At 43.6% G+C, this 13,251-nt stretch overlaps 1 long non-coding RNA gene across 1 annotated transcript in view; it reads right to left on the reverse strand.

Moving 5' to 3' along the window:
• Window positions 1-281: 281 nt before the first annotated feature.
• Window positions 282-13,251, reverse strand: part of LOC125121349 (uncharacterized) — a 92,004-nt gene continuing 79,034 nt past the window's right edge. Inside the window, exon 4 of the long non-coding RNA XR_007133444.1 lies at window positions 282-376. This is a non-coding gene — a long non-coding RNA (uncharacterized LOC125121349). The remainder of the gene's footprint in view (window positions 377-13,251) is intronic.

Below are 13,251 nucleotides of genomic sequence, written 5' to 3' on the forward strand. Positions count from 1 at the left end.
GTGTGGGTCACTGCACTATGGCTCATATCTGGTGTTGCTGTGGCTGTGGTGTAGGTGGCAGCTGCGGCTCTGATTCAACACCTAGCCTGGGAACTTCCATACACCATAGGTATGGCTATAAAAAGAAAAAAGAAAGAAAGAAGGAAAACATTATGCCCCTTTTCCACCTTAAGAGAGAAGGAAACCAGCCTTTTTGGATATTTGTTTCACACCAAGAATTTTACAAGAGATCCCAAGCCTGAACCCCCGTTACAGAACATCCCAATTAAAGACACTCACCACTGCCAGCGTTATTAGGGGGCAAACACATGCTTGAAGGCTGCAGCAGCAGACTTGCTCCTGGGAGGACATGGGGTCACTCTCTGGATTGCTTAACCTGCGGGAGGAAAAGAGTGGCGGTTTGCTGGAGGAGATTCAGCCTTGAGCAAAGCCCTAGAAGCTCCTGGGTAGGCTGCTGAGAAGTAACTTCAGCCTCACAGTCTCCAGAGCCTCCACGTGGAGACTCGGAAAGCCGACAAAGGGCCTCATTCTCATCAGCAGTTGGGGGGTACGTTTGGTGCAGGGCAACGCATCCCAGCTCTTGGCCCTGTGCCACAGGACAGCCAGTTCTATGGGCAAATCCAATCATCGTTCATGAGCACAGACCCTTTGTCAGGCTCAGGGTGGGCACTGGAGTTACAGGGGCAGTCCTTTGTGCAGCCCAGGGAGCAGAGGTAAGAATGGGGAGAGGGAAGAGAAACACATCATGTGTCTCAAGAACATGAGTAGGAGGCTGTAAGGGCTGGGATAAGGGAAGGTGGAGCAGGTTGCTGAGTATCCCCTGGGAAGAATGGAAAGCTCTGGGAAGACTTGGGGACAAAGCAGCATTGGAGTAAGACCTGGTCAGGTGGAAATAAAAGAGAGGGACACTCTGGGAACAAGGACCAGCCTGGGCAATGGCACAGGCACAACAACAACAGATGGACACAACATATGTCAGGGGAAATCACTGGAAGCTCTGCTATGGCCAATCTATGGAGAAGCAGAGTTTGCTAGTCCTCTTCTGGAAGGAGAGCTGGGGACACTCTGGGTTCCACTCTCCCCTCCCCGCTTCCTCTCTCCCCATGAAGGAGTAAAGGGTTGGGTTTGCAAGACTGAGGGCGACCTGTTCTGTTGCCCAAAGGCCATACATGTGAAAGAACAAGCAAGAACTGTGTCTTCCAAGCATAAGTAAAGATCTCTTTCTTGGGGCTCCCTCCATCTGCGTCTGCCCAGGAGTGATGGGTGCTGCTCCTACAACAGGCCTGTATTTGCTGTGCCAGCTCATCCATTTGTTCCAGGGTGGGTGAGTTGCACAGTCCAGAATCAGGCAAGAAGTTTCAAATGCAGCTGAATCGTCAGTGAATCTGGCATTGGTTTTATTTCCTACCTGATCTTCGTGTTTGTCTTTCATTGGGTTCAACCTGGAGTGGGAACAGGAGCCAGGGAGTGAGAGTCCTGGGCCTCCCATTGTGTGCTGCAGGATTGGTGCATGGTTTGGTGTTTCTAGATCGCAGGGCAGGTGGTGGGTGGTGGGAGATGAGGCTGGGACGGTGGGCTAGTGCCTTAGGAAATGGAGCAGGTGAAACTCACGCCATCACATAATTTCAGTGCTCTTTCCCGCATATCAAATATCCAATCCATCTGAACTTAGAAATGTAGCCTCCCTTTGGGAAACTGGGATCTAGTCTTAAGGTGCCTGCCTATCCATCTGTGTGTTGAGACTTGTGCTCAAATTACATCCATATCCTGGATCCTAACATCTCATAACCCTTCTCCCCACCTTCATCAATTCTATTATGATGCTAGAAATATCATTTGTAAGGGTGAAGAAAGGTTTGAGGGTGTTCGTAAGTGCCACTGGTGGAAGACTAAATGGACTGATGGCCATGGAACCTCAGTCTCTAGTTATCACCAAAGCGATAGATATGTAAAGCATGTATTTGTTAAATGCCTGCTGCATACAAGGCTTTATAAGAGAAGCCAGGGAATCTTGACAGAGAGGTTAAACATATTCCTTCCATTTGAAGAATTTACTGTATAGCAAGAGAGAGGAGATTTGTATAAGATAATTCCAATACAAAGTGAGAGGAAATAAAATGATTAGATTACAAGCTGAAAAGCTCTGTGGCTATGCAAAGGAGAGTGAGAGAATTCTTTGGCAAGGTGATTTAGAATAAGTTTCCTGGAAGAGGTGGTCTTGAAGCTGAGGCTTGAACTCTAGGTGGGATTTGAAAATGTGGAGATGGAAGGCTTTCTTGATGGAAGAAGCTTAACAGACAAGGTCATGAGGGTGACAGATTATGACACAAATGTGGGGAGAAACAGGAAGTTATGAAGGCCACTAGCTCTAGGTAAAGACGCATTCTGAAAAAAATAAATGCAAGCCAAATCTTGAAGGATTTTGATGTCAAACCCAGGTAGACTTTGCCCTGCGTTTTGAGAAGGTATTTGAGCAGGTGCACGACTCAAGCAGAGCAGTATCTTGATGCAACTGACTACAACAGCGCCCCCCAGAGGAAGGCTGATTCTCTTCCCTGGAGCAAGTTTCCTACCTGTGCTGAGTGATAGGCCAAGTGATAGGAAGTGACATCAAAGGTTTCTGAAGATCACCGCGTGCTTCTGTCCCCTTCCTTTTCTCTGCCAGAAGTGGGACCCAAGGCAGAGCTGATGATCACAAGTGAAATCCACCTGTATGGACCTTCTATGTCTATTATTAAAGCCACTTAATGTCTAATTACTCAACCAGCAACAAGGCCTTTGGAGAGCTCCTTGCCTGATAGCAATCGGACTTGTCAGACATTTCCAAAAAGCACACAGCTCTCTTGGAGGTCTCAAAATAGCTATGTCAGTGGCCCTAATGGAATATAATTTCCTGTAAAGGAAAACTAATTTAATATTTTCAGGTATTATGTAACCGAGTGCCCGCAGGGCCAGGGAAGACAACTGCTAACGAGAAACAATCAGAGCCCAGTACCCCTATGGAACCAGAAAGCCTGCGGGTATATTTAATGCTGCCAAAGGGGGACCCCGGAGTGGCTGATGGTGGAGACAGGAGTGAAGTGGTGTCAGGTGAAATCACTGTGGGCTAGACTGTCCATTGAGCCCCATCTGCTGCTTACTAGCTGTGAGGACTTAGGCAAGCTACCTACCATCCCTGAACCATAATGAGGTTTCATTAGCAGCAAAATGAGAATAACATAATCCTAAGTCCTTTGGTCTTTGTGAGTTTAAAATAGAAAAATTTATGAGACATACATACACAGTGTCTGTCTGGCACTAAAACAAGACTCAATAAAGGGTTACTCTTGTATTAAAGCTGCTCCTATTATTGACCAGAGTTCTGTAAAACTAGCTTTCCTCTCATTCCTCATTCAGGAAGAAAAGGTGAGGTCAAGATACCCATTAAATCTTCTGGGATAAACAACATACAACAATAGGATGCGATGGTTAATTTTATGGGTTGACTTGACTGGACTAAGAGACACTGGGAGAGCCTATAAGACATTATTTCTAGGTGTGTCTGTGACAGCATCCTGGAAGAGATTAACATCAGAATGGGTAGACTGAGTAAAGATGGCACTCACCAAGGCAGCTGAGCATCATCCAATCTGTTGACAACATGAATAAAACAAAAAGGCAGAAGAAGGGTGAATTTGTTCTATGCTTGAGCTGGGCTACTTGAGCGTCCGTCTTCTCTTGTGTTCCAGCATCAGTGCTCCTGGTTCTCTGGCCTTTGGACTTGAACTAGGACTTTCACCACTGGCCCTCTTGGGTCTCTGGCCTTAGAGTGTGGACTAGATTCCCAACCAACTTCCTCAGGCTTCCAGTTTGCCGACAGCAAATCATAAGACTTAGCCTCTGTCATTGCCTGAGCCAGTCCCTCATAATCAATCTCTTGCTGTATGTCTGAATATGTCCTATAAGTTCTATTTCTCTGGAGAATTCTGATACACAGAACCTTCCTAAGACACCCACTCCAAAATCCAATCTCCTTCAAGGAAAGTAGCTGTAACCATCTGACCCTGTGTCGACATAGACCAAACCCAATTCCTGGTTTATGGGAGATACTCACATCTTGTTGGAACAAGTGTTATCTCATGCTTGGACCTTAGATTGCAAAAGCCCCCTTATTCTCCATGAAGTGTCACAACCATCTCTTCTGGGCTACCTTCCTTACTGCAGGCAAAGATATTTACAAAACTTCAGCCCTGCTACATTAACCCTCTGTTAAGAAGGCACAACAGAATTTCTCAGGATCAAAAATTTTCAAATCCAAATTCTCCAACTTGGGCCTCAAGATCCTGCACAGTTGGGCCTCAGTCTTGTCTCCCCCAAAGTTTGTCTTGCTTCCTAATCTTCCCCCACACTATCTTCTGGCCATTTTTCTGATAAGCCACTCCTCTCTCTCTGATCGGTCACTGCCAACCTCATGAATCAAGCCAGATATGACTTCAGAATGCTTCTCAATGCAGTGTCTAGGCAGCCACAACCAGCTGGTTAGATTTTGGCCCAAACCTTGCGTCCATGTGCCATACTAGTATAGAAGAGCCTGGATCTTGGCCAAACTAGCTCCATTTTGGCTTGAATGTCAGAGACCCCTGAAAACCAACTTGGCCAATCTCTCTAAGTTGATCATGTGCCTTTGGGCTTCTCCTGAGATGCAGAGCCTTCTTCCCATCAAAGCCTCCCTCCTTCCCACTTCTACCCACACTGGTGTCTAAAGCCCCAAGGCTTCACTCCTGTGAAACAGCCTCAGTTCAAGGCCAGTAACGACTAGCCCCTTGGACTTACTGCTACAGACTTAGCTTCCCTTTCTGAAACTAATCAAGTAGACCTGGATGTTTTTCATGGCCTTGGCTGTCTGTTGTATAAGCTCCCACAAGGTTCAAGAATTTGTTTTTAGCTAAAGCTCTAAAGAAACAAGGAAGGCTGCTTCTACACCCAGCTGTAGATTTGGGCCCTAAAGACACATCCCTTCAACTCAGGACCCCTTCAGCCCTTCCCTTCCCCTCCAGGATAAGCCCATTGAGTTCATGAAGGCTTATGAATCTGTTGACATTCCTGAGACCCCAAAATCCAAATTCAGACTATTCCTATAGCTTCACTATGATCTGTCTAGCTCAGCTAAGAAGATGAGAAGCTGTCTGAGCCAAACTCCCATTGCATATGTTCCCAGGGATGCTTAGAAACTGCCCAAAGAAACCCCAGGGTCCAACCTAGCAAGACTGAACCATAACTTCTAGGGCAGGAGCACTCAATCCCTGCAGAGTTTTTAAAAGATTCCAATACCCTGGACTCACCCCTAAGATGTTCTTATTTATATACTTATTTCCAATGAGTAGGCAAGGTTGAGAATGACCAACTACAGATTCCAGTAGGAAAGCCCGGTTGGAGGACCCTCTGGATAATGCCCAGTACTCCTTCCAGCCAAAATGGGGCAGTAAGGATCAAGTTACTGTTCTGAAATAGCTTAGGAGGAGTAAGAGATAACCCCCCAGAGGACCCAAAAGGCCTTCACCCAATGGAGAGTCTTAATCAGAATTGATACCTAGAGCTGCTTTCATATATTCATTTACAAATATTAAGCTCATATTACATGTCAGGCATGGTGCTTAGACTCAGGTAATGGCTCCAGGTGAAAGACCACACATGGTTCCAAGTCAGGAGCTAGTAGAGATAGTTTCTGACCCTGAGCTGAGAACTCCAGCAACTCTGAGATTCCAATGCCTCCAAAGTAATGATGGATAACTATTTTTGTTTTATCCAAAGCTTTAATGGAACAAAAAATTATTAAGAAGTGTTTTGAGTTCAAAGTAATCATACTGCATTTCACATACCAGCGACTGTTATACAAGACAGATTTGTTCTCTTCAGTTTACAAAAGATAAAGAAGTTGAGAGGGGAGGTAATTTGCACAGCTCTTGGGGAGTTAATCTGAACGCTCACCCCATGTCTGTCTTTACCCTTCCAGTATAAAATGTTAATCAAACACCTCCAACATTCGTTGAGTACATCCTAATGCCAGACACCAAATGAATGGATATTCAGAACAAGCATTTTTCTAGGAGTTCCCATTGTGGCTCAGTGGTAATGAACCCAACAAGATCTATGAGGATGTGGGTTCAATCCCTGGCCTCGCTCAGTGGGGTAAGGACCAGCCTTGCCGTGAGCTGTAATGTAGGTCTCAGACATGGCTCGGATCCTGCGTTGCTGTGGCTGTGGTGTAGGCTGGTGGCTATAGCTCTGATGTGACCCCTTGCCTGGGAACTTCCATATGCCTCAGGTGTGGCCCTAAAGAGCAAAAATTTAAAAAATTAAAATTAAAAATAAATAAAATATTATATTGTGAAGATTTTTGGCTTTGAAGGCCATAGGGTTTTGGTTACAATTATACTCCCATGACCAAAAGCAAGCACTGACAATACACGTTCCAATAAAACTTAATTAAAAAAAAAAAAAGTAGAAGACTGGGAGTTCCCATCGTGGCTCAGTGGTTAATGAACCTGACTAGTATCCATGAGGATGTGGGTTTAATCCATGGCCTTGCTCAGTGGGTTAAGGATCTGGCATTGCCATAAGCTATAGTTTAGGTTGCAGAAGCAGCTCAGATCCCATGTGGCTGTGGCTGTGGTGTAGGCCAGCAGCTACAGCTCTGACTCAATCCCTAGCCTAGAACTTCCATATGCCATGGATGAAGCCTTAAAAAGACAAAAAAAAAAAGTGGAAGACTAGATTTGGCCCTTGGGCTCTAGTTTGTCAAGCTCTGTTCCAGGGAAAAGAAGACTGGGGTTAAGCTGGGAAAGGGGACTTGCCCCAGGGCACTCAGCTCCCCAAACATAAGGCAAGCTCCCATCCATATCTGTAGGACCACCCCCCCCTCCCTGCCCAGGCTCTCTTCACCACTCTGCCTCCCAAAAAACTCAAGGGACTCATTCTTTCATCCTTTGATCTCCCTCAATCCTCTAAGTCTTATCTGTTCCGATTAAGGCGAGCTTATTGTGCTCGAGATGGGTTATTGCTTTTCACAATTCTCTCCTAAGAACATAAGAATAAATCAATCTCTCTATATTAATAAGTTGATAATCATTGTGAAATATTTAATGTGCTCAGTGCCATCTTTGATCTTCAAGCCTCAGTTAGAAAATCATTCCCTGTCCTTTCCTTACTCAAATGCTATGCCCTGCCTTTGTTTTTCTTTGCTCTTCTTTTTTTTTTCTTCCTTTTGCTCATATAGCAGATTCACTCCTCTCTGTGTGCTATGTATTCCCTCCCTCCACAGCTGAACTTTGTCCTTAATAATAGATGGTCCCTTTCTGCTCATCTGGATTTTTTTTTTTGCATTTGTTCATTGCTCTGCATCCCCGTATTTACTTTGTGGAAGCTCCCGAGGCTCTCAGTCCTCAGAAGGTGGGTACCTTATCCATCTCCCTTCCCCAGGCAGGACTTCGTTCATTTATTTACTAGCTCATTCAACAAGTACTGATTGAGCTTCCACAGGCTTAGGTGATACAGTGATGTGCAAAACAGACATGGTTCCAACTCTCATGGAGTGGGGGAGGTCTCAGGGCATTGGCAGAGATGGACATGAATCAAATAATTACAAAATGCTCTAGATCTGCAATGCTGGGAAATGTAATAACTGAGGGACCCTAATTTATCCCCTTGGTGGGGTTCATTGGGCAGGGTCAGAGAGAGGCCTCATATGGTGTAGCATGAACAGAGATTGGAGGTTGGAAGGAAACTCCCAGCAGAAGGAACATAGAAGGGAAAGGCTGTTCACCCAAAGCTGTCTCCTGCCTACTTCTTAAAACTCTCTAGAGGAAAAGCAATTATACTGGTCCATTTCAGATGATCAGTTAACAGCATCTCGGGTTAGTGGTGTTTCTTCTTGCTCAACCTTGTAACAACCCCTTGGAATAAGAGAATTAATTGCTTTGGAAATAGGAGGGTCATTAGGTATCATCTGGGGCAAGCTCTTCACTTTACAAATAGACAAGCTGGTGCCTAGAGAAGGGGAGAACTTGCCTACAACTAAAGGAAACTCCAACCTGAGCCTCTGACTCCCATTCTGATGTTCTTTCCCCAGCTTCGAAGTTAAGTCCCATTACCACAGAATTTCTTAAAGATAGGGTGTGAGCGTCTTCCATTACAGATTAATGGCTAAAACATTAATGATAATAGCCTCCTTTTGTTAATATGGGTCTACCTTCCAGGAACAATTAAACATCTCACCTGCACTAGCTTTGTTAGAGTCGTCTCAGGAACCCAGTGGTACATGGCTTGGTCCTGGCCCCTTGTTTCTCCCTGTGCCATCTCAGTGAGCTGAGCCCTCTGTTTGGCTGGAGACCTCAGACCAGAAAACAGAAGGGATTCTGCACACCCAGCCTGACTTCCCTCTCTGCACCACAGCAAGAGAACACGATGGGCCATTTAGGCAGCATCAGGCTGTGGGCCCCACTGCATACTAATCAGTCACTAGAAATAGATGCATTAGGGACGAAAACATTTACTGGCAACACTATCTGGCTTCAATCTTTCACCTTCACTGGGTAATAAGATGAGCTAGAACATTAAAACCAACAAACAGCCTTTGGTGTTTACAGCAAATGTTTGCAAGAGCGCAGGAGCCAGAGGTGCTCTGGGGAACATCTGGATTTCTGGAAACTGTGTGATTACACAGATGTGTTAGATTCATCAAGCTATAAAAATATCCCGTGATGTATGTCGGGGAAGAAAAACAACCTCCCAAAATGGATTTGGGACAAATTATCAATCATAGCAAAGACACCCAAGGAAGGCTCATGTGAATCACGGCTCTGGGGAGAATTTCAAAGCCAGGGTGAAGTGGGTGCTTTCAAGAGTGGGCTTTGATAGACAAGGACAAGGTGGAGGTAAGACCTGAGAGTGTCAGAGATCTATTTCCACATCTCCACATTTCTCATAATCCCTTCCATTGTACCCTTTCCACTGCTGGGATTGGGTCCCTCCTTTTCTTCCACACTTTGGGGTCTCTATATTGCCCCCCAAAATATCTTCTACTGACTTATAAAATTCAACATAATAATCTTCTGCAAACATCCCCTACTGCCAGACTAAGACTCTTCCTATCTCCCTACACATGAAATTTGCCTTCATGCAAACACAGAGCATGGTGCCTGATCCAGCCCATCCTCTCAAAAATTTTTTTGCTTTTTGGGGAATGGTTAAGCAAATGAGTTGCTTCAGGGCCTTTGCGTGTACTTCTGCCCATATTTGAACTCCCCCTGAGTCTTAGAGCTCATGCAGGGGCTCCTTTTCTTCCTAAGCCTGATTCCAGGTGGCATCCCCTGCAGATACCATCTCTCCACTCCCTTCTCCAGGGAAGAGATTTGCTCGAATCTTTAACCCATAAGACTTTTTTTTTTAGACCTGTCTTTCTCACTGTTATATAGTCTTCTCAAAGCCAGAGAAGCTTCCCTGTTTATTTTTGTAGTCCCAATGCCCAGAACAATACTCAAGGCAGAATAGTATGGTGGCATCAGAGGACCCCCTTTCAAGTATAAAGAAATCTTTTAACATGAAGTTCCATGGATTTGTGATTCTAAAATGAACTTCATCATAACCCTGAACACACCTTGGAGAAGTTACATTCCCAGGAAAAGATTCAGGGGAATTGTTGCTCTCCAGTTGGAAGTCAAGATTGGATGAAGTGGTCATAGTGATTAGATTAGATTAGATTAGATTAGATTAGATTAGAAGGTTAGATTAGGCAAAAGGTATAACAGTGGGCCCAGTGGATATTCAAATCTAGCTCTAGTGATTTCTTTTAGGAATACAGTTTTGCAGCACTGGATAGTGTAAATAGAAAATAGCATGAATGGAAAAATAAAAGAATATGTTACCTATGATTGCATGTTTATAGAAACTAGGGGTAGTACCAGGTGTTAGATATGGCCAGACCCAGGTTTCTTGACTCCTAGCACAGTCTTCTATCCACTTCACCTCTTGGAGCAGAAAGTGATGAATAAAAGGGCATGCATTTCATGGGGCGTGGTTCCCAAAACAAAAGAGCCCCTAATTTAGCAGACAACATCACCAGGCAAAACACATTTCCATGCCTAAGAGAGAGGTTCATCTAAACTGCCTTCATGTGTGTGGATTTATGCAATTAAAGTAACTAGGAACTGGAATAAAGCAATAGGAATTCAGTTCATTGCTTAAGAATTCTTAGCATTTAACATAATGACAGACACTCTCTAGAAGTTAGGTATTCATCTTTTTTGGTTTTATAGAGGAGGAAACAGAAGTCTCTCAAAGTTAATCATGAACCCAATATAATTAAGCACAGTGTATAAATGCAAACTATATGGATCAGAAAAACCAAAAAAAAAGTAGCAATAATGACAAAACCTACACCAGTAATGACAGTGATTGCCATTTATTATGTACTATCTATGTGCCAGGCATTTAGGGTAGCTCATGTAAGCGTTAAAAAAATAAGCAGGATAAAATGTTATCTTGAGACAGCATTTCTCATGGGATGTTCTGGGACCACCAGCATCAGACTCATCCAGGGATTTTTCTACAACATTTAGATTCCTACTCCTAACACCAAACCTAATAAATCAGAATCTTTGGAAGTGGGGCTAAGGAATCTGTGTTCTAACATGCTCCCCAAGTGAGTCTTAAAAACACTAAAGTATAAGCACTACTAAGTTCATCAAAATCCTTGGAAAGAAGAATTAGCAATTAAAACTAGGCATTTACTCACATTATGTCTGTGTATTATGCTGGGTTGCAAATGTAGCTATTTAGGTTTGAAATCACTTAGCCCAATGTCCAGTTTATTCCACAGTGGGAGCCCAATTAGTCTCCATATGTCCTTCTAGAGCCCTTGCAAAGCCAAGAGTTAAAAGCAACCCCTTTGACCAACAGCCAGGGGCTTCTTCCTCTGAGTTTAAAATATTTCACAACCCAGAACCACAGCAGAAAGAAGCAGGTCACCTTCCAGCCCCTTCCATTTTCCACCCTAGCCAGAGTCCCCTTCATTCTACAAATGAAACCCTGTAGGGCTGGTGGAGATAGGAAATTGATTCACCAAGAGCAACTCTGGGAAATTAGGGCCTCCCTCTCTGGGGGGCATGGAGAGACAGGGGATGGGGACAGGAGCTGAGAGAAAGAGACAGAACGCCCATTCCAATAAGGAAACGGCTTTAATCTATCAAAGTAATTCTCCTTTCAGGGAGAGAGAACATGAAATTGCACAAAATGACTTACAGAATGGCACCCAGTCTGATTATTGTGGGGCCCAGAGCTCTCAGCACTTAGTATGTAAGGTAGAAAGCCCATTTGAATATTCTTTAAAAAAAGAAATCCCAACATGAAAAGGGAGAAGAATACATTTGTCTCTTCAAAGGATAGACATTTGGCAGAAAGAAGCACATATTTGGAAGACATTAGAGTGGGTGCTTAATGGAAGGTTGGAGAGATGGTGATCATCAGAAAAAGTGCATTTGCCTTCCTGATCCAGTCACCCCACCCCCACCCCATGTCTCCCTTTCACCTGTTGGTTCAAGTCACATCCCTTGGTTCGGCAATCAAGTCACTTTAGATTCGAAACTGGAACCAGTAAACTTTTTTGGTAAAGGGCAAAATGGGAAATATTTTAAGCATTACATGTCCTATAGTCTCTGTCTCAACTACTCAACTCTGCCATTGTAGCCAAAAACAGCTTGAAATAAGATATGCATTGTAGGTAATGACTGTTCCAATAAAACTTCATGTGTGGGCATTGAAATTTTCATCTCATGTACTACATAAGATTATTCTTCTTTGGATTGTTTTTTCAACAACTTAAAAATGAAAAAAGTGAATTAGTTATATATATATACAAAGAGTGAGGATATATAGATATAAATATAGACACAGATATATATACCTATATCTATAGGTATAGATATCTATACCTATATCTATAGGTATAGATACAGATATAAAGTTATTACAAAATATTGAGTAGATTCCCCTATGCTTTATAGTAGGTTCTTACTGATTCACTTTGCTGTACATCTGAAACTTTTAAAACTTTGCAAGTCAACTATCCTCCAATAACATTTTTTAAAAAATAAAACAAAAAAATTATTTTTAATTAGTCCTTGGGCTATATAAATATAGGTAGTAAGCCAATGTCATCCCTCAGGTTGTACTTTGCAAACCCCTGTATAGATCACATGCTAGGGCACAATGCAAGCCTTGGTGAATTTAAATTAAGAAATTAATTTGTATTTCAGAAGATTGAAATCATATCAAGCTAGTAGACCAGCTTGCACTTCTCACCCTACCTCATGGCTCCTCTGGCTCCTTCAACATGAAGGGCTGTCTTTTCCACGAACAAACCCCTTCAATTCAAGATTGTGTACCACTTGCCTCTCCTTTATGCCTGCATTAGCTTTTTCTGCCCTTCCCAAATATCACCTTGGTTCCTCAAGCCTCAGCTCATCACCTCTTCTTCAGCGACCCTTCCAAAAAGTGACCTCCCCATAAATATTTTATCTACAAGCCTTATCACCTGTGACAGAATCCAAGCTGTTTATAAAGAAAACAATATCCAGCAGTTACATTTATACTTAATTTAATTCCCTCAAACAAAACCTCTGAGGTAGCCACAATTGTTATCCCCAATTCACGACATGGGAAATGTATCTTAAAGAGGGCTGTCAATTTGTCTTTGGTCATCCAATGATAAAAGTGCCCAGAGCATCAGGTACAATTCCCACTCTTTTTTTTTTTTTTTTTTGCTATTTCTTGGGCCGCTCCCACGGCATATGGAGGTTCCCAGGCTAGGGGTTGAATCGGAGCTGTAGCCACCGGCCTATGCCAGAGCCACAGCAATGTGGGATCCGAGCCACATCTGCAACATACACCACAGCTCATGGCAACGCCAGATCGTTAACTCACTGAGCAAGGGCAGGGACCGAACCCGAAACCTCATGGTTCCTAGTCGGATTCGTTAACCACTGCACCACGATGGGAACTCCACAATTCCCACTCTTAACCTTGATATTATGCTGCCTGAGAAGAGATCTCATAGCTTCCAATTGCATACAGCACAGTGTCTCAAATATAGAGGTGCTCACTGGGCATCTGTGCAAATGAATGTGAAGGCTTATTTACCTCAATTATAACGCCCCAGGAGATTATGGGTAGGCAAGGACCCCAACACCAGTGAGAAATGACAAATAATACCTGACA

Source organism: Phacochoerus africanus, chromosome 2 (genome assembly GCF_016906955.1).
Source record: "Phacochoerus africanus isolate WHEZ1 chromosome 2, ROS_Pafr_v1, whole genome shotgun sequence".
In the NCBI taxonomy this organism is placed as follows: Eukaryota; Metazoa; Chordata; class Mammalia; order Artiodactyla; family Suidae; genus Phacochoerus; species Phacochoerus africanus.